Source organism: Drosophila sechellia, chromosome 3L (genome assembly GCF_004382195.2).
Source record: "Drosophila sechellia strain sech25 chromosome 3L, ASM438219v1, whole genome shotgun sequence".
Taxonomy (NCBI): Eukaryota; Metazoa; Arthropoda; class Insecta; order Diptera; family Drosophilidae; genus Drosophila; species Drosophila sechellia.
In genome coordinates, this window is record NC_045951.1 from 5,112,259 (window position 1) to 5,133,367 (window position 21,109).

The 21,109-nt window shown below is 40.5% G+C and overlaps 1 protein-coding gene across 13 annotated transcripts in view; it reads right to left on the reverse strand.

Annotated features, from left to right (window-relative positions):
* Positions 1–21,109, reverse strand: part of LOC6610863 (protein alan shepard) — a 121,778-nt gene that overhangs the window by 25,482 nt on the left and 75,187 nt on the right. The window contains exon 1 of one of the 13 annotated variants that reach the window (XM_032719280.1): positions 2,092–2,705. The exons of the other annotated variants lie outside the window; for them this stretch is intronic. The gene's annotated coding sequence lies outside the window, so the exon portion shown is untranslated. Of the gene's footprint in view, positions 1–2,091; positions 2,706–21,109 lie in introns of those variants that run through there. 13 annotated transcript variants of the gene reach the window in all.

Genomic DNA, 21,109 nt, shown 5'->3' on the forward strand with positions numbered 1-21,109 from the left:
AGACATAAAACAGATGAGCCAGGCGAAAGCGAAGGAAAACCCCGAAAATTCTTAAAAGATGAAGATGAGCAAGTTGCAAAGTGGCACTGAGAAAAATTCTTATGATTTTACAAAATTATTTCCTGTTAAATAAACAAATAAACACATCATTTTCAAAATATGTATTTTCTGATTGGATATGATTTAATTACTATTTTTAATCCGTTTAATATTCTACGTTCGAATTTATTTCAGTGTATGTCTAAGTGGGTGGCGGGGTCACCAGAGAGGATGCTTCAGCTGTTTAAGGACATGTGCCGAGGTGAGAGTTCACAGTTCTCCGCTCACGTTCAGCATCTTCGCTTCTTTTATTCCCTCTTATTTGCTTTTCTGCTTATTTTTTTACAACTTTTACTTTGTTACAGAAATAAAACAAAGAACAAAGTGCGGTTTTCTGGGGTGTTGGGTGGCGAAATAATCCCCTAAGGCCCTGGGCCAGGTTAACGATGTTGTCTGCTCGCCTTGGTTTTGGGGCGTGGGCGGTGAAGAGAGAGGAAAAGGATATATAGCGAGGAGGAGGGGCAGGAAGGAAAAGAAGAAGCAGGAGGGTGCAATGACTGCCACTTGTTCGCAGAGAAAGTTCCTTGAAGCTGTTAAGAAATTTCATTGTTGCCCATTTTCAAGGGTTGTTTTCATGTCTCACATTGCCTTCTTTATTCTCCTCTTCCTTTTTGGCGAGACAAAGGACGAGGCGGAACCAACGAGAAGGGGTGCCAGCACACAACAAGCGAGAGCCACCAAAAAATGCCAAAAATAAAGTTGCCCTCTTTATCGCACAACCAAACACTACCACTATTGCAATCACCCGAAATAAAGGCTTAACCTTGGACTTCACAAGCTCAACCGGCGCTTCGACCTTAAGGCGTGGCAAAAGGGGCGGCGGCGGCATACGGGGAGAGGGGTCGGGTCGGCAGACTTAATCAGTCGTTGCCTCGTCGCTTTCATATCGGAATGTATTCCTTGAATGGGACAAAATTACACTGTAAAAACCACTTGTTTTTCAAAAATCGGGGAAGTTTTTTAAAAATCGAAGGAATTTCTGTTTTGACTTAAAAGAGATTTTAAACTAAATTATTCTTCGAAAGACTTCATTAAATTGTCAATGTAAAAATTCCATGATAGAGGATTAGACATTTTTTACCTAATTATTAATTTACGAAACCGTAATAATTTAATTTTTTGCTGTACAAAAATGAAGTGTGTGGAGAGATAGTAGCGTATACAGTCGTGCATGGCACTACCAGCTCATACTCAAACATACAGATACAGCAATGATTCAATGACTAATTCAAAGGCAGCGCTACTTTATTTGATAAGCGCTAACTAGTTGCAGAAAAAATCGAGAAAAAGGCTGTTGCAAAATGTCATATGTTTTATAATGAGAAACATAGTTTTGTAGTTTGACTTCAAAGTTTACGTATATCACTCATCAAATTTGTACATACAAAATAAAATCAAATTCCAATTCATTTTTTTCACAGTAGAGATCAACAGAATCGATTGCCGGGTAATAAAAAATGTAAGAGAATATCACAAGTTCCGTTGCGAACCATATTTTTTCTCAGTTATTAAATACGTCACAATGAAAACTCAACAAAAACAAACAGAAATTCAGACGAGTAATTCCCAAATGGAATCAGCTGACTCTTTTTTCCGTTTCGTTGAATGAACTCTATCTTGACGTTTGGCATTTGTCACTTCATTTGGTTTTTTATGGATTTTTGAGCAAACAAAAAAAAATAGTATAAAAGCGGCTAACCTTTAATCGTTGGCGAATAAATTCTACAAAAAATCTTCACACACACGCAAAAAGCTTATTTAATTATACACGCCACAAAGAGAGAGAGAGAGAGACAGAAAAATTGAAAGAAAACCAAAAAATTTTATTTTAATTTTGAAATGTTCGAACAAACAAACAGACATTGAACTTTATGGCGAATTTATTGGTCAGTGTGTGTGGACGCTTTATATTTCTTTCTACTCTTTTGTTATTAATTTGAGTATGTGTCTAATTTAATATTATTTTGCCAGGGGGCATTTGATATTATTTACTTTTTGCTGTCGGCTTCTTTTGCTGCTTCTTCTGCTTCTTCCTTTTCTTCTGCTTCTTCCTTTTCTTCTGCTTCTTTACTCTTTTCTAGGCACACGCACACTGGCACGCCGGCAAAAACACACACGCACACACACTGGTGTGTTTACAAGCTTTTGCGACGTTTTCAAGTGCGACGTCGGCAGCGACGTTGGCTTTAACTATTTTGTTCTCCGCTTCCTCTCGCTGTTCGTTGGACTTTTTTGCCAACGCTTTAATAACTTTCTATTGCTATTTTTATATCTTTTTGAAGCACACGCACACAATAACACACGTACGTGACGCTCTCTTTCTGGTTATAATTAAACAATTTTGCTATAATTTATTTTTTTTTTATTTTATTTTTTCTTGTTTCGTTTTGTTAGTCAGCTTTAAGCTTACGCACACACACAATCACTTGGCGACACACACGTAAAACGAACGATGCAAAAGAGACGGTAACTACAGTTATAGTTGTTGTTGTTGTGAGAGCAGCTGATCTCAAAACGACGGGAGGAAGTAAGTGGGAGGAGAGAGTCGTGCCTCTTTTTTACTGGAGAAATGGACAAACTCTGGGAACTGCGAACTGCGAACTAACCGAGGCAAAAATTGAGAAGCGAGCTGAAAGCGGAATTCAAACAACGCAGCGCCGACGGCGAAGCTAGCAGAGGCAGCGCCGCACAAGGCATGCGCACAGAGAGTAAGAGAGAGCGCGGCTAATGAATGAATGAACGAGGCGGAATGCGGGAAGAGCGCAGAGAGCGGCAATGGCAAAATAGTTGTAGAAAAGCGCCGGCAAGCGGAACTCCACACTCTTTCTCACTCTCTCTTTCCACCCACACCCCTAGTTCACTGGAAAAAGAAAATTCGTATGCGGCGGGGGTGTATTTTTCACCAAAAAGAGAGTGTGTGCAAAACGCTAGAGAGAGAGAGAGAGAGAGAAAGAACTGACGTCAGCTTTGCCATCGTCGACGCCGCTGCCGGCGTCGCAAAGCGCCACCACCCAAAAAAACGCGAGAAGAAGCAGAACAAACACACACAAAATTCGCACAGTGGAGCAGAAATCAAGCTTGTGGCAAATATATTACTTCATTCATCATTCGACGGGCGCGTTTGGCTCTCTCACTTGTTTTGCCAATTTTTTTTTTTTTTGCAAAAAAACTTAGGTACAGTAAAAGGATTGTAATTAGAGACGTTAAAAAAATAAGATTACCTAAAGTGCCAATTTCACAAAGGTACATATTTACATTGATCGCTCAATTTACATAACAAATATTAAGAAAGGCATTCAAAATACAACCAAACTTTATACAAGCCATACATTTATGACCCACTTTACTGATTATTCACTGTGGATATAAGTAGTTTTTAACAAGTGGTTTTCTTTTGCCTTTTTGGCACCGTGTGAAAAAAATTGAGCACTGCGGCTGTCTGGCATCCACTGTCTTCTATTAGCCCGGTCCCGAATTTTCCACAACCCGCAACTCAAAAGTCACCAGCTGATGAGCCGGTCGTCAATTTCTGTCTCCCTCTCATATTTTGGCGGCTTTTGGGCCGAATTTTGTCTGTTTGCTCGTAAAAATAAATCATCGGCCGTGGAGGAAACACAAGTGAAAAACTATTAAATTGGCACCATCGCACCACGAAAAACAATAAAAAAAAATATTATCATGACCACCTGTCTGCCTTGAATCTCTCATTTTCCACAATTTATTATGAAGCCACAACTTTAGAGTGGTTCGAAAAGACAAATAAAAATGGTAAAAATGAGTGTCGAGTTGAAGGAATCCCCTTGTTCGCCTTAAACTTTTGGCTAACCCACTTTTTATAATAGTGAAAAATTTAACAAATTTAACTCACGAAGTTTTAGACAAAAACCTGTTTATAGATGGGATGTTCGTTCATACTGGAATTGCCCATAACTCACCGCGAATGAATCTTTGACTTTTTGAGAATGCTTCTACTGATTGATTGACAATTACTTAATTGATAAATTGGAAAAGAACACAGGGGAGGAATTCCCATTGAGGTAATTGCAAGTGACCGGATCTATTGTGCTTATATAAGTAACATTTATGAAAGATTTCTAAGTTTGGTTTTAAATCGTATGCCATATTTTTCAAAATTCATAAAGCATTACCCAATTCACCAACATCCGTGAATCATCAATGTAATATTTCGTCTTTTCATTCAAATTTACAATATGAACGTCTAACAAAGCATCAAATCAGGCAAAAAGCATTCGATAAAGATATGCAAAAGAAGACAATGAAACAAAAGAAACGAGTTAAAGATAGCAATTTCAATGGAGAATAGCAATTTTATGGCTTACATTTTATTCGCGTTAAGGAGGGGGAGTGCGAATATCAGCTGATAAAAAGCAAAATGCGTTGGCAAAGAATAAAATCGTGTATGTGGGTTAAGAGGAATGGGGGAGGTGCGGAGGGATTCGTGGAAGATGAGGAAACAACCGTGATAATAGCAAAACAAACGAAACAGAGAGAGAAACAATATTATAGAACGAGAAGGCGATAGCCGGGGGGAATTTTCAATTGAAAACGAACGCGTATAAATGCGCCCATATGGAAAAGGCACCCACACACTCATCCGTGTGTGTGTGTGTTGAGGAAAATTGCGACTTTGCCTGCCTTTTTATCGGCTTGCGGCATCTCCCCCCTCCTACTCTTCCGCCCCTCCTGCATTTTCATGCTGGCTGCTCTACGTCTCGCAGTCGACGTCAACGTCAACGTACATAGAAGCAGCGGGGTGTGAATGCGGCAAAAAAATACACTCATATGGGATAGGTACGCACAGCTGCGGGTACAATAATAGAATAGCAGATTACATGACACGAGTGTCAAAAATAGGAGGCAATCAACGTGAATTATGCAAGGTATGTAACTTGTGAGAAACCATTATTATTCGCGTTACAATTGTTAATAACTAATACATTTTCGGTAATATTCTTTGTTTAAGGTACTATTGTGATGATCGCAATTGTTAATATTAAATACATTATCAACGGCGTCGCGATTACAGTAATAGCAGCGACGCCGGCAGAGGCATCCTCCCTCTATATCTATCTCCCTCTAGCCAGTGACGCAGGCAGCATCTTCTGTGCTGCAGCTTCTTCTTCTTCTTCTTCTTCTTCTAGTTCTAATAGCATTTACTGTTTGTTCAACTGTTATGCGAGTTGGACTCCAAGTGGTGTTTTTTCTGCCTTTTTTTTGTTGTTATTGGACTGTTGCTCTCGTGCGTTTCTAGTTTTCCATGAGTCCAACTTTTACTGCCATCCTTTACCTCCCGTTCTCCGTTTACCATCACCGATTCCCCTGCCATTTACATTGACATTGCTATTCTCTTATTTTATCGCATCTTGTTTGATTATACACTGTAATAAATTGATGGTTCAAGCAAGGTTATTATACATTATACTAACAAAACGTTAGTTGTGTTGTTTCCTAGCAATTGTAAATTTTTTTATACATTTTCCAGCCAATGAATCTATTTTTCTCAGTGTATTTCCTATGGGGTGCATTTACTGCTTCTGCCTCGTTTCATTCCATTTTCATTAACATTCGTTTGCAGGTCGTCAAGAAATTAAATGCTCATTATTTTGCTCATTTTTCCCAGCCGTTCTTATTGTTTCCTCCTCGCATTTATGGTTTATTCATCATACACGTTCGTTTTTCTTATCAGTCCAACTACTTTTGGGCTCTCTCTTACTGACTTCCCTTTCTTTCATTCCCTATTTTTATTTGCCAGCGACATCGACATCTGCGCTGGCAGCGACGTTGGCCATGACAGAGACGTCAGCAGCATCAACGAGCCACCACTTTGCGGCACTTTTGTCGCTGACTGACCGATTGACCATTGAAAACGGACTAAACACTAAGCCCCAAACAGCCCCCATCCACTCAAATCACCACCCATCGTTCCACAGAATCCACAACACCCACTAACACGCACTAAAACACGCAAATAGCGGTGGTAAAAATAATGGTACATTCATATATGTTACACCCATAAACAAGTTACAATAATTGGCCATTATAAAGCTAAATTAGTCGTCTTTTGGCATGTGGAAACAATATGTTGATTAAAAAGGATCTCCTCAGCCATGTTGAGATCCGCGGGTAAAAAGTTAATCTTCAAAACGTCCGACATCAGCAAATACCACCACTGGCTGAACAACTCGACAGTCACTAATCCACCATTGGATACCCCTGAACTTATAGATGCGGCCGTTGTGAACCTCACCTCGCAAATTCAGGAGGCAGCAACTTATGCTGCTCCAAGGTTCTCTAACCAAACGAGGGACAGAAGTAGAGACGTCCACTTTTGGAATCATCGGGTTAATGAGCTCAAGTCAGAGAAAAGGCGTCTCCGACGGGTTTGGTTCCTCTCCAGGAACCCTAGAGACAAAACAGCTCTCAACAGAGCCACCAAGGAGCTGAAGGAAACTCTGGTCAGGCTAAGGAAGGAGGCCCTCGACAGCTTTGTTGGTAATCTCGCGCCGGGTGATCCCCACCACAACCTGTGGAATGTTACCAAGCGCATCAAGAGGCCACTGAAGAGGATCCCGCCCATCAGAAGACAAGACAACTCATGGTGCAGAACTGAGACCGAAAGAGCCAACGCATTCGCCGAGCACTTGGAGGAAGTCTTCACACCAGCCAATCGATGTTCCCCAAATGAAGCAGCCGAAACAGCCAGGCTCCTGTCAGAACCTCTCTTTGACTCCGAGTCGATACCCCAGGCCACGGAAGAGGAAATCAGCAATTTAATAGCGGCAATGGGTAACCACAAGGCTCCAGGCGATGATGCCATCAATGCCATTGCTTTAAAGCTCCTCCCCCCTATTAGCAAGTCACTAATCACGACCATAATAAATAAGTGCTTGCAATTGGGGCACTTCCCTTCATCATGGAAACGCGCCGAAGTAGTTATGATCCTGAAGCCTGGTAAACACGAAGCCAATCCCGCCTCCTACCGCCCGATCAGCCTACTACCAGTACTCTCCAAGATACTCGAAAGAGTATTTTTGACCAGAGTATTGCCGGTGATTGAGGAGGCTGGTCTAATCCCTGATCACCAGTTTGGCTTTAGGCGCCGCCACGGGACACCAGAGCAAGGCCACCGAGTAGCGCAATATATCCTGGACGCCTTTGAGAATAAGAAATACTGCCTAGCAGTAATGCTGGACATTAAGCAAGCCTTTGATCGTGTTTGGCACCCCGGTCTCCTCCTAAAGCTCAAAAACGGCCTGCCCCAGCCATATTTCAAGTTCTTAAAATCGTTCCTGGAGGGCAGAAGATTCGCCGTCAGGTGTGGAGAAGCGCGCTCAGACGTCAAAGAAGCCCGTGCAGGAGTTCCCCAAGGAAGCGTTCTCGGTCCGCTCCTCTACAACGCGTATTCGGCTGACCTGCCGGTGATACCGAGCCAGTACATTATGGCAGCCACTTACGCCGATGATACTGCGTTCCTAACAACAGCAGATACCCCAGCAGAGGCCTCCCAGACTATGCAGGAGCAACTAGATCTACTGAACACGTGGCACACGAGATGGAATATATCGGTAAACAGCGACAAGTCAACCGCTACCACCTTCGCAACTAGACGCGGCACTTGCCCACCAGTCAGTTTCAACGGGTTCCCAATCCCAGAGGTAGCCAATCCAAATTATCTTGGCTTTACACTGGACAGGAGACTTACATGGAGACCACACCTGCTAAAGAAGCGGAAACAGGCGGAGAACCGAGTCCGTGAATTCTACTGGCTGATGGGCAGACAATCTAAGCTACCGACTTCCACTAAGCTCCTTATCTACAAAGCGATCATAAGGCCAATCTGGACGTATGGCATTCAACTGTGGGGCACTGCATCGAAAAGTAACATCAACATTATCCAGACATTCGAAAACAAAACGCTCCGCACAGTCACAAACGCTCACCCTTTCCACGATAATGCCACTATACACGAGGTCCTCAGCTTCCCCTGGGTGAAGGATGAGATTAAGAAAAGCAGCAGGCAGTACATGCAGAGGCTTCAAGACCACCCAAACAACCTGGCACAAGACCTGCTGGACACCAGTCAACGCACCAGGAGGCTGCACCGATCACACCCTTTGGACCTCTCTGGGATTAGACACGCAAATTAAATTAAATTATATACATACATTATTATATACATCATACATACAATATCGACAGTTATTGTATAGTTTCGCAACAATTTATGTAATCAATTAATTCTCTACCGTTAAGTTTAGTCATCAAATTTAATGATTGTCCGCGAAGGACAGTTTTAAATTAATATATCCAAAAAAAAAAAAAAAAAAAAAAAAAAAAAAAAAAAAAAAAAAAAAACATAAACATATGGTTTAAAATGCATATAAACTATTATCGATATTTCTGATATGCATACGGGATTGGATTATGGCAGCACATAAGGTTTTCAGTGGAACTGATCCCAAAACGATTAGTTTATATCATGACTTGAGAATTGTAAGACAGCCAAAAATATTTTTAGTTTTTTTGTGACAAGCTCTATTAACGTGACCTCCGCTGTATTGGGCAAACATTTTTATTGCATTGTCGCCTGTCAATCGCTGGCAATTGTTGTTGTCAACGCCGCAGCAGCAGCGCAAAAATAATCGCAGCAGGAAATAAATATAAATGTGTATCGAAATAAATAAGTAAACATGTGCGAAAAAAAATTGGAGTTCGGGATGGGGCATCGAGGATGGGAAAAGAGAGACTGTGTGTGTAGGCTGGTGGAAGTGCACGATAAAAGCTTTAACGTTAATGACCAAGCTCGTATTTGCGAAGCCATATTTATCAGCACACACTCTTCTTTTTCCCCATCAATTGGGGGTTCTCTACCATTCACTGTGGGGCAGATGGAACAAATATGAATCAAATATTCTCAGTTATTGTAAGAAAAACATTTGGCGGAAATTCCATATAATTTATCATTTATTATACATTAAAGATATACATTACATTTGTCTCGTTTTCCAAAAAAGCATATACTGAATTTCTTGCTGCCGATCCTAGAATTTTTTATATACATTTTTTAATTAATTTGTATGGGTTTTGAAAAATGGTCTACAACTGATGGTCTATTGGGACCAATTTCTAAATGAAGCCCAAACATCTAGAGATTTTTCACTGTTGATCAAAAGACGTCATTGTTAATACCAATCGTCTAAAAATAAACATTTTCTCTTGCGCCAAGGGAAATCGGTTAATTTTAACACATTAAATGGAAAACGTTACTAAGTAAATATGAGCAACAAGTTAGTTTTTGGTGGGCGTCTCTTATCGATTATGGATTTCTGTTTGCGTTCGGTTTATTTTTAGGAAATTTGTGATAAGAGCGAACTTTAGATAAACATGCCGAGGGTAAACAGATTTACCGCCATTAATGGGAAATTACGGAGCAAATTGTAGGCGTTGACAATGAGAAGATAAAATACGAAAAAGGGTTGGTAGAATCATGAAATAAAGTTGAGTTCTCAGCCTTGACTTCAGTTCAGCTGACTTTGTGAACTTTGAATTTGCCAGGACAATCCTGCGGTAATACTTGGCCATTAAGCAGGCAATCCGAAGGGCTTTTCCAGCCGGCTTTTCACAAAAGCCCCTGCCCTTTTCCACCAACCTCACATCTCTCGCAAAAGCACTAAGCCACCTTAAGACGGAGCCGAGCAGGAATGTATCCATCATAATCTCATTATCCCGACTCTAGGCGAACATTTTCCAGCGTAAAAAAATGGGGCAAGTCTTGGCAAGTCACGGCAAAATATGCAAAGCAGAAAATTCGGCATAGCTGAAATGAGAACAGTGGCGTACTCCTCAGTTTTAAAGCAAGCCATCCATCCACAAATTCCATTTCATAATCCCTCTTAGAATCTCCTTGGTACCACGCCCCAAAATGTCAGAGGGGGCTGGTGCGTGGTATGTGTGTGTGTGTGTGCTAGTGATGTTCAAGTGCGAAATGTGAATAAAATACCGGAATTGCTAAGAAATAAGCGGAATTGCAATAAGTGCATCCGCTGCAGTGTGGGAAAACCCCACAAAAGGGGGGCTAAAAGCCACTGAAATGTGAGGAAATATGGGGATTTAAGCTGGTTGGTGTGGCCAGCCATTTCAAGGTTATGCAGGAGATGGAAATTAGTTTAGTTATGCAGTGATGGCAGAGGATTTGCACTGCAAGGTTAGAATAACGAAGAAGAAAGCAACGCTTAGTCTTTTCTAGAAATCAATGAATTTGACTAAAATATTATTTTTAGACCTCAGGACAGCTTTAAGTGCACTTTGCTCCCACTTTTGACAAACTTCACCACGATTGCGAGGTCATTGTTTCTCGCAGCTGCCCATGTGTTTGTGACATTCTGTTGGATGCGTGTGCGTGTGTGTGTGTGCGTTTTGTGTCTCTGTGTGCGTGTTGTCCATTTTAATGACAAACATAACCATGAAAACATGAGCATTAATGGACAGCCATCCATAATGGACATTAACTGCTGGACGGAGTGTGGAGGGGGTCCAACAATTGGTTGACATTTGAAGTCATGTCTCGGACTAAATTAGACAGTCGACCCCCGAAAACCCCACACTTGCTGCACAACCCACCATCCGCCATAGATTGTATGTAATCGGTAATATATAATTTCAATGTATGAGCGAAATTGGGCAACTGAGCCGAGGATTTGTCCGAGTCTCGAGCTGTGGGCATGCATAAAATTGATATCTTAATGGTTGGGATGGGTGTTCCAACGAAAGCATTCAATGTTCAGGTTAATTTGGTGCGTGCTCAACCCACCGTTAAGGGAGTTATCTTTTGGGGGAATGGGTTCCCAACTGCAGATGAATCCTAATGGAGTGAGAGCAGTTGGTGGACGGAAGTCAACACAATGGGCTACAGAATACTGGAACGGAGCGTTTATCCTCAAAATTGCAGTTATTATGCATGAATCGATGAGATTTCATTAAAAGTACTTTACTTCCATATACTTTTAATTTCTAAAATCCATTTCAAATGAATATGTTCAATGGAAATGCTGCTATCACTCCACACACGATATTAAAATCCGCTCTAACTAATTCAATCAAGAAACGCTTTTATCTACTCAAACGACACCCGGGAAAATGTAAAAAAAAAATCCCTAGAAATGCCATTAAATCGAGCTCACATCGACTTCAAAGCTCATTAAAACGATTCTCCAGCGGACAGAAAGGGAGAGAACGAGCGGAAAAGCGGGAAGCCAACTGCCCCCAAAAGAATCATAAATCATTGCTGAAATTTTCATAAATTTAATGAACATTAAGTGCGCCCCAAGGCTTGAGGGTGTGAGTGGGATGCGGGGGCAATCGTTACATGACTTCCACTGGACACCAGGACTACCAGGACAACGAAGGAGGAAGCGAGAGGCAAGAAAGGACCCGAAATGGCAGTCATCAGTCAAGCGTAATTCAATGTAAAGCGATATACCGATTTCCACACCCACTTCTCACATGCGATTTTTACAGTACAGGAAAAACATCTTGTTATTAAATGTTTAAAACCTATGATTTGGATGCCTAAGGAAAATATTTCTTCTAAAACTTATTGCTTGTTTTCTGCACTTTAAACCACAATAAATGTTGCAAGCGACTATGTTTTTTTCTGTGTGTAGTGGGGCCACCGCTGTGCCAGTGTGTGTGTAACTTGAGGCGAGGTGTGGGTGTCCATTGATCGGGGGATGGTGAAAAGCGCGGCGGTCAGGTCTGCTATGGAGCCCAGTTTCGGTTGACAGCAAATCTGAATTTGATCACTGGGCAAACATTAAAAGCGCAACACAAGCAGCGGCGGCAGAGGAGGGAAAAAGTGATTTATGAACATCCGTTGGGTGACCGAAAGACCCGATACTAGACACCCCCATACATATATGAACCACACATAGCACCACGAACATCCACACCACCCCATATGCGAATATTTCTCAGCCACCCACGTGATTTCGCTAATGCCATTCTTCATGTGCCTCACCCACACACACATTTTCACTATGGCATTCGGTATGCGGGTCGATTTACAAAAAATTCCATTCTACTCAGCTTAAATTTCACTACAATTACGAAAATAAAACATGAGACAATGTCTGGGGGGTATATCTTAAAGTTAAGATAGGTATTTTGTTTATTGGTTGTGCAAGTTGTTACTACATTATTCAAAAAAAACTATTCTCAAACTTTATAACATTGAATTTATTGAAATTTTAAACACATCTATAAGGAAACCACGAAGAATCTACAAATCTCCTATAAAACACAATATGTTATATAAGGTGAAAGCTATCTATTTGAATTTCAGCTATAATTTCGATATACAGGTATTTATTTATAGAATGCCAAAAAGTGTAAAAACTTTGCCAATTCAGATCTGAACCAAAAATCCAATAAAAACGAAGAGCGTGTGGGCTGTCTTTTAAAATTATTGACATTACCCGCTGTACGGCCTGTTGTTATCCCAACTTTTCTAATTTCTAAACAAGCCTCAGAGCAACAAAAGCGTCGACAAGGAACAAAAAATAAAAGTTTATCAACGCGTAAATTGGCCATGTCCATGAGGAAACATGGTTGAGTGGCTAAAAAGGGGGGTGTGTTGTTGGCTTTATAGCGCGGGCTTTGGCCTTTTGACTAACGGGAATGCCACTTAACGAATCACACAGTATTAGGCGCCTTCCGCCCACTTTTCTTCGCTTTCCCAGCCACCCCCCGCTGTCACTTGGCTTTCATCTTCCCGACTGGCTTGTTCGTTTTTCTCGTCCTGCCATTTTTCGAGCTTTCCTCCCCATTTCCTTGCCAATTTTTTGCTGCCTTTTTCGGGTTAAACTCTCGACAGGCGACGTTTTTTTTTGCCTTCGACTTGTTAAAAGTGTCAATTTTCGCTTTACCAGCGTGCGTGGTGGGGCTGAGGGGGCGGATGGGAATTTTTGGATGGAACACTGTTGGGTGGTGGGGCGTAAACTGTTTGTTTATGCTCACATGTCGTGGGTTGGAGGTTCTGGGACATGTCGCGGCTTATTGTGTTACACAGGAGCTGCTACTCTGGCTCCTGCTCCAGCTCCTCCTCCTGCTGCTGCTGCTTCTTCTCGGAGTCCTTCCACTGATCCTGCCAGCCGAGCGCGCCTCGTCTCCTGCTGACAGCCTCCACCAAATTGCCAATTAAAATGTGCGACAAGTGGGTGGGAAACACCGAGCGGAAGCATTTTTCTACCCATTCTCGTCTCGACTCTATCTTTTTCTCTTTTTTTTTTGTGTTAGTTAACTTTGAGCCGATTATAGCCGTGTGGCAGCGTGGCCTAAGTGCAGGGCAAACAAAGTGATTTGAGCTTTGTCTGCCCCCTTTTTTCCAGTAGGCGGGGCTTTAACTTTTGGCTTTGCTAAAGGAAAGCGGGAGAGAGAGCAGGAGTGCGTCCCCTCTATAGTTAAAGGATACAAATCCTCGTTGAATAATTAAACAGCAAATTGCAGCAGGACAAAAGGGAGCAAGTGGCCGCGGCCTATCCCCAACTGGGCTTTTTTTTAACCCCCAACTTACCTCTTTCTTGGCGTTCTTTTTTCTTGTTTACCTCATAAAAATTCTTTTGAAACTTACCTGCAAAAAATAGAGAGAGAGAACAGAATAAGTAAAGGGTGAGCCGATTGGTGATAACAATTGGTTGGAAACAAAGGGATCATATTGAAGGACCTGTGACATTATTATCACTGGAATCCCCAGAGTTCCAAATCCTTTCAACACACCCAAATCAAGTAAGCTCTAAGTGACAAGTTTTAACCAAGTTTTTAAATCGAATTGAACTTTGAGCGCCGTCTTCTGACAGACTTACCCTTGTTAGTCAACAAATTATTGGCTATATTGGCTAATGGGATTTCACGGAAACTTTTAGGTGAGTGGCAGTATTTGTCATTAATTTAGAAAAGCATTCCATGGAACTGAAAAACACTTTTCCAAAAATGGTTTTATTGGTGTGAAACCAATCCGTATAGATAGCTTATTGTATTTCCAGACATGAATATCGATTCCCTTTTTATTCTACACCCACACTTTTCCATATCACTTTCAATCTATCCATCTATTGGATAACAATCTTTTTGACTTTGCTCTAACGTAATTGGCATCTTTCAAGAAATCGTGTTCGGTTCATTTATAACACTCGTGCTCCTTGCGAAAAATCCAACAATTTGTCAAAAAAAAAAAAAAATGATAGTATCCCTCACAAAACCTTCTGAACACAAAAATCCCAAAACAAAAACCACAAACAAAGGTTTTCGCAGTGGGGTGAACAACTTGCTCCAATTTCGCAACCAAAAACAACAAAAAAAGAGCAAGAAACGTGTAAACTTCGTTGAAGTTCCCTATTTCACTCAGATAGAAATGCAAATATTGATGGATAGGCAGTGCCACTGGCAGCAGCAGGTCGCAAATTCATGGACAGAGATTGATGATTGATAGTGTCGCACATAAATATTAACAATTCATGGCGCACACAAGCTGCCAAAAAAAAAACCAAAAACAGATCAGAAAACCCCAAAAACTTTTTGCCAAAAGCCTAGGAAAAGAAGAGGAGCGCCAAGCAAACAAGAGACTAGCAAAATAAACGAATCCCACGCAAAAGTCATGGAATATTAATGAAGCCCAACAACTCGGAAACTTTTACGGTCAACGTGTTGAGACCCCTTGAAAGGTGCAACACAACGGAGATTTCAATCCCCAAATTCTGTGCGGTTGCATAAATGAAATCACTGCGACAATAGATGGGGCAAGAGGCGGGTTGCTGAGGTGCTGGTCACTCTTCAGGTGCACAAAAAACGCAACGTTGCATGCAATGCAGGCCCTAAAAAGTGTTGAAAAGAACTCCAGAAATAAGTCACAATGGGATTTCCAACATAACAAATTTGAAAAGGAAATCATATTTGTTTCTCACTTTACCCTAGCATTTCTGTAACTTTGTTTTGGGAATTTTTTAATGGAAGAAGTTCCTAAAACCTTCAACATAACAAGGATTTGCAAGTCCTGGACCTAGATATGATTTTTTACTTAAATAAAAGCAGCCAACTTCTTCACTTATTTGCTGAATTTAAGTTATTACTTTAGTATCCTACATTTTATTATTACAGAATTTTCTATTGCAAAAACCTACCGATTCTTCACCTTTTTTTGGGATTATTTCCTGTTTCTTTTTCATTTGCATTTCAGTCACGTTTGACATTCATATTTGTTTGGGAATTATGTTTTGTTGCACACCCGGAGCAGAAAACCAGGAGGGAGCTGATTTTGGGGGCCTGGAGGTGGAAAGAATTCCGGGAAGGATTGCGTTTGCCATGGGTATTACCATTGTTGCTGCTGTTGTCGCTGCAGTTTCTCGTTTAACTTTGTTGACACTTCGTTTGATGAAGTGCGCTCTGTGCTCCGCTGCCAATTCCCTTGGCACCCCAAACCCCCAACCCAAGCCCCCACCCACTATGCCCCACCCCCTATTTTCCCCGGGCTTTTTCCCCTTTCCGTCCCCGGAACTGGCATAATTGAATATGTCTTCATTTCACGTTTCTTGAGTTTCCTCGACTATTTTCCATCTGCGTTCAGCTTGTTTTGAATTTCCCTGGCTACGGAAGAGAGAAAAGCTGCCATCGATTGGGGAATTGAGAAAATTGAAAACGAGACGCATGATTGGAGGGCGGGAGGGGCTCAAGTATAAACGCGTTTGGCAGCTGATTGTGAACTATAATGATAATAGAAGTGGAATGAAAAATACAGCAGAAGCGGGTTAAAAAGCATCAAAAGCAGACACAACGTCTTGAGAAATATGAAAATTTTCACACCCCAATGCAAATTGTCTTCGGTGGAAAGACTAAGGAAATTGCAAGTGGAGTTGATCAAAATTGATATGTGACGTAATTATAAGGGAAAGCTGCACCTGGCTTATAAGATATTTCTGAGAAGAGAAAAATGTGGCGTTGAAGGCAAAGTGTTCAGGCTAAAGAATTTTCTTTCAAAACTCAGAATTCAATTGAACACCAGCTAAACGCAGTTGCCATATATTTATAAAATTTAATACATTTGCAATTTAAGAAACTCGCAAAACAACTTCAACCACTTACCGCACTTCAAAAAAACAATAAAATTCCAGACATTAAACTTCAATTTGGCCTGCAACACTGAAAATGTTACAAATACTAACAAAAAGGATGTCCTGCCGGCAAGAAGAAGGAGAAGACAGAACCGGAAGTAGTAGAAGAAATTGGGGAGAAAGGAGTGCAGGAAGAGCTTGCATTTTATGCATTAATTCAAAAATCGTGTTCAGTTGAAAGAGCAAACCGCAGTAAGTCCTCATTCTCCATTCCACCTCGAGCCGTTTCCCCCACTTCTGCCACTTTATCCCCACCAAAAAACCCGCAGGACACAAGGAGAACCCTCAGAAAAAGTTGGCAACTCTGTCTGGGGTTGCCTCACATGTGTTGTTTTGCAAGTGTGCGAGTGGAAATGCAACCAAGCGTGGTCTAAAGTTCCTTAGACCGCCTCTTTCTCACCAAATTTCCATTCCCCCTCTCCCACTGTTTTTGTAGCTCCCTTACCACTAGGCTGTTTTTACACCTGGCGCAAAACTTGAAGAACTTCCGAAAAACGTGAACTTTAAGTTGAGGAGTTAAAAAAAAAAAAAAACAAAGAAATTTGAAAAAATTAATAGAAGACAGAGTCTGAAGAATGGGTGGAAAGAAGTGGCAAGTTTGTGTGAAGAATAGCATGAAAAAAGTTTATCCAAAGCACGCAACTTGAATATTATGTGCAAAAATATTTGCGACGAATTAAAAAGTAAAGGAAGATTGCCAAAAAAAAAAGGAGAGAAAATGGGAAATAGGAGGAGAAACTTTGAGGACTTTGAAGATAGAGTGAGATACAAGAGGAGTGCACATTCCAGCACGTATGCCAAGCAATTATCCTACAGGAATTTTTCTTTCTTAATTTTTCCGTTGGGTTTTCATACCAGGAGGAAAAAGAAAAAAATTAAGGCTGGCGAACTAAAAGAAGCGGAACCGGAAATGAGAGGAACGCCGCAGACTAGGCAAATTATTCGTAGAAAAACTAAAATTTGAAAAATAAATTTTACTAAAATAGCATGAAAAGTTATGATGGCACAAAAGGGTTATACAAAAATTGAAGAAAACTTAAAGTTAAGGCGAGAAGACTTTGAACATCACCCTCCGTGAATATTTCGTATAAAAAAGTTTTTTAATATTTTAATTTTTATGATTATAAACTAAAACACAAATTTTTACGTTCTCAGTAGATTAAATGGATTTATAACTTCTTTTTATGTTAAATTTTCCTTTTTCGGATTTTCAAGGTTTAAAAGAAATATGTTCCCAAAAAGTTGTCCCCAACGAAAGGGTACCAAAATATGTTTTGGCAACACAGCAAATGTCAGACAGAAAACGAGCAAAACGCCAAAAGAAGGCGGCAGCAGGACATGGATTGGAAAAGGAGGCGGAACTGCACAGGAATCCAGAAGTGACAGACTGGAGGTTCAGGACTTCGCGACGTGTCAGCAGCTTTTTTTGCCATGTCCTTGCTACTGGCTCCTATTTTTTCTCTGCTATTTTCGCTGTAGCTGGTGTTCCAGAGTTTTTGCTGTAAATATCATTAAGTCCGCGTACGTGCCAAATGGCAGTTTAATTATGGCAAGGAGTCGGCACCGAAACCATTCCAAAAACCCAAGTAAACTCCGGAGGAAAGACTCCATTACCGCGAAGTTTGGGAGGCATTTTGCAATTAAAATAGATATAACATTAAAACAGGCAGCTTTTTCGTTTTTTCTATGCCAAAAAAAGAAACTATCAAAAAAAGAACAATAAAAAAGTGGAAATTTTCATTTGGCTGCGTTTTAATGAGCAGCAGATGGGAAAGAGGGGAGTGGAGGGACAGGATGTTACGAGGCATAGGTGTGAATTATTAGAGCCAAAGTTAATGAAGCTGTGAAGTGAAGCGATAGACGGGAAAAAGGCAGAGATGAAAAAAGAAATTTAAAAGAAAAGCTCCTGTTTGACAAGCTGATTAGAAGTCAAAAAAAGAGCGACTTATGAAAGTTTGCGCTGAAGAAAAATAAGAAGGACTACTTGCTATAAGTTTGCAATAGAATTTAAAAGTCTTAGAATTTTTACAGAACCAAAATGCGGTAAAAAATGATTTTTACATACTTATACACCGAAAAGAGTACTTGAAATTGCTTAAATGAATGGTGTAATTTTCCAAATTGGTGAAGAATAGAGAGCTTTTCACTTTCCTAACTTTTCTGTTCGTTTTTTCCAATTTCCACATAAATTATTATCATTCTTCCTCTGACTTCACGTGAAGTCCCCATTCTCATTTGCTCCTCTGTTGAAGTTGAAGTGTTTCCATCGCTGTTTTCCCTTGACATTTCAAGGGCTCTCCTGGTGCATTTGGAAAAAGTTTTTCCCGGCACACACACCGCCCACTTTTCTTTTTCTCACCATTGCACTTTTGCAGGCAAACTCCTTGCAACTATTATTATCAACTATTATTTTGTCTAGTTAACTGTTCGAAAAAGAGGAGCTTGATGTTGCCACACTTTGGGGCAGGAACTTCAGCACCTTCCCCTCTCACCCAGCAGCCAGTATCGCCGGGACACAAACACACACTTGAAATACCCCCATTTTCCCCCGTACGACTGTTGCCCAATTTGCGTAAACATTTATTACGCACTCCAAGGGAAACTTTTCTCGAATAATTTTCTCTCAGCTATTCTGGTAAGCTTTTGCGGGGAGTTTAGCCATGCGGGGAGGTTGTATGTTAAAAGGGGGCAGGTCTAACTGCTGGTGGGCGTGGCCATTATCCTGTGCATAATTTTATGATGATAATTAATTTCATGTTTGCCACTGCAGCAAAATGAGTCCTGCGGCTAATCGGTCCGCAATTGTACAATGGCTATGAAAATGGCTTCGAAACTATTCACTTGCTTTCTCTCACTGAATTCATAACATATTTTAATTGGATAAATAGGATTTCGCTTAAGTAACCATATGAATATACTAAAAATTTTATTTGAAGAGCCCTAAAATTAAAGTAACTTAAAAATCTATTGCCTTTGCTAAGCAACTGCAAGGAGAAGGAAAGATAATTTCATTGTACAGCCATTTTCTTACCAATTTTGCGGTTACAACTTGTAGGGTTTTTGTCTTTTGATTTCAGCTGTCGCCATCGCCACCAAATTTGCCGCCGCCCCAACCCTTTTTGTCTCGCAAATTGAACCCCCAAAAAAGTTTCCTCAAGATCTCCCTTAGTTATTTGCCGCTTTTCTCCGGGTCTTCCATCTAATAACCCTCGGTACTTTAACCACTTCAATCTACGATTTATTCTCCAAGTCGAGTTTGCTGCTCGCCATTTTTGCATTTCCCTGCTGTTTTCTTCTTCAGCCACACCCACTTTGCGCCCACTTTTTCATGCATCGAGTTTTATCGCTCAATGCTCATTATTCGCTGTTGTTGTTTTTGCCAACTATTTTCGAAGTAATTCCGTGAGTTGTTGTTCGATTTTACTTGCCGCCAACACAAAGTTTCCCCAGGCAATTTTACCGCCTTTGGGCGTTGGTTTTTTGCTGACTAGGGTTAGTTCTTGATTTTCTTCGGATTTTCTTATTTTACCCCCTTTGCCCACATTTTTTTCTTTTATTGTTATTGTATTGGCCGCAACTGTTGCCACAATTTGAACTTTGTTTGCTGTGGCTTTCATTCCTGATTCCCTTTTCTTTGATTGGAAATATTTAGCGCTTATTTGCATGTTTTGGGACAAGAAGGATTTAACGAAAGGGAATCGCGAGAAATATTTATATAATTTTAATGATTTTTTTGTACTTTTTGATGGCCGTTAACTTTTAAGGCCACAGGTTAAGGGTTGCATATAAAAGGGCACGAAAAACATCTAATGAAAAGAAGGTAAATACAAAGTCTAGAGCCCTTAAAAAGAGGACTTCAAAAAAGCTGGCAAACAATCGTTATTTGATATCGAATGTGTAATTTTATGAATTTATGCCTTTTAGATATAATTTTTATAACTTCCGATACTTGACTTATAAAAAAATATTATTTGCCAGCCCTTTTGTTTGATTCTATATTTGCTATTTGCTTACGTATAAAATCTTACCCAATAATAGTCCACAGGTTGACTTAGAAAACTTACCTAAAAAGAAAAGAAATAAACAAGTATTATTATCACTGGCGTAAATTTACTTAAATATTTATAAGCTATAGCACAACTTGACTTTCTCGAGAATTCTTAAAGCCAATAAGCGCTTGCTGTGAATGTAAATAGAATAAACATAAATCACTTTCAATCACCATAGTGAAAATAAATATTATCCAAACAAGGTAAATCAATTTAATCTCTCGATTGAGTCTGACCGGCTTTTACCTCCAATAACACCCCTTTTTCACCCATTTTTAACCCACTCTTGAATGTCTGGGGGTGTGCAAACAATTTGTACCCTTCACCTGTGCGAAAACAGCTGGTACAAGTAGCACCGAGAATGAGGCACTCGGGGACTCGAGCTCACTTTTTCACATCCCACACATGTATGGCTAACATATGGCAGAAGAAAGCAGCCCGGGATGCTTTAAATTACATCAAAGATTTACTTGTGGAAGAAAGAAAAAATCCAGGCAAGAGACACGCCAAGGAAAAGTCCTTCGAAGGAGTGTCTGTGCAAGATGAAAAATAAATAACAATCACACAAAAATCAATATTGACAATGGAAGGATGGGCGGGGTGAGGCGATTCAATGGCCGTCTGGCTGCTAAAAAAAAAACCAAGAACAAAAACCAAACAAGTAGGCGTGGCACTTGGGCCATATGTTGCCCCGTTGCTAAACTTACCCGGAAAATATATTAATAAAAGATGGCAAAAAGCAACACTACACAACTTTTTTAATCAAGTGTCAACTGAAAT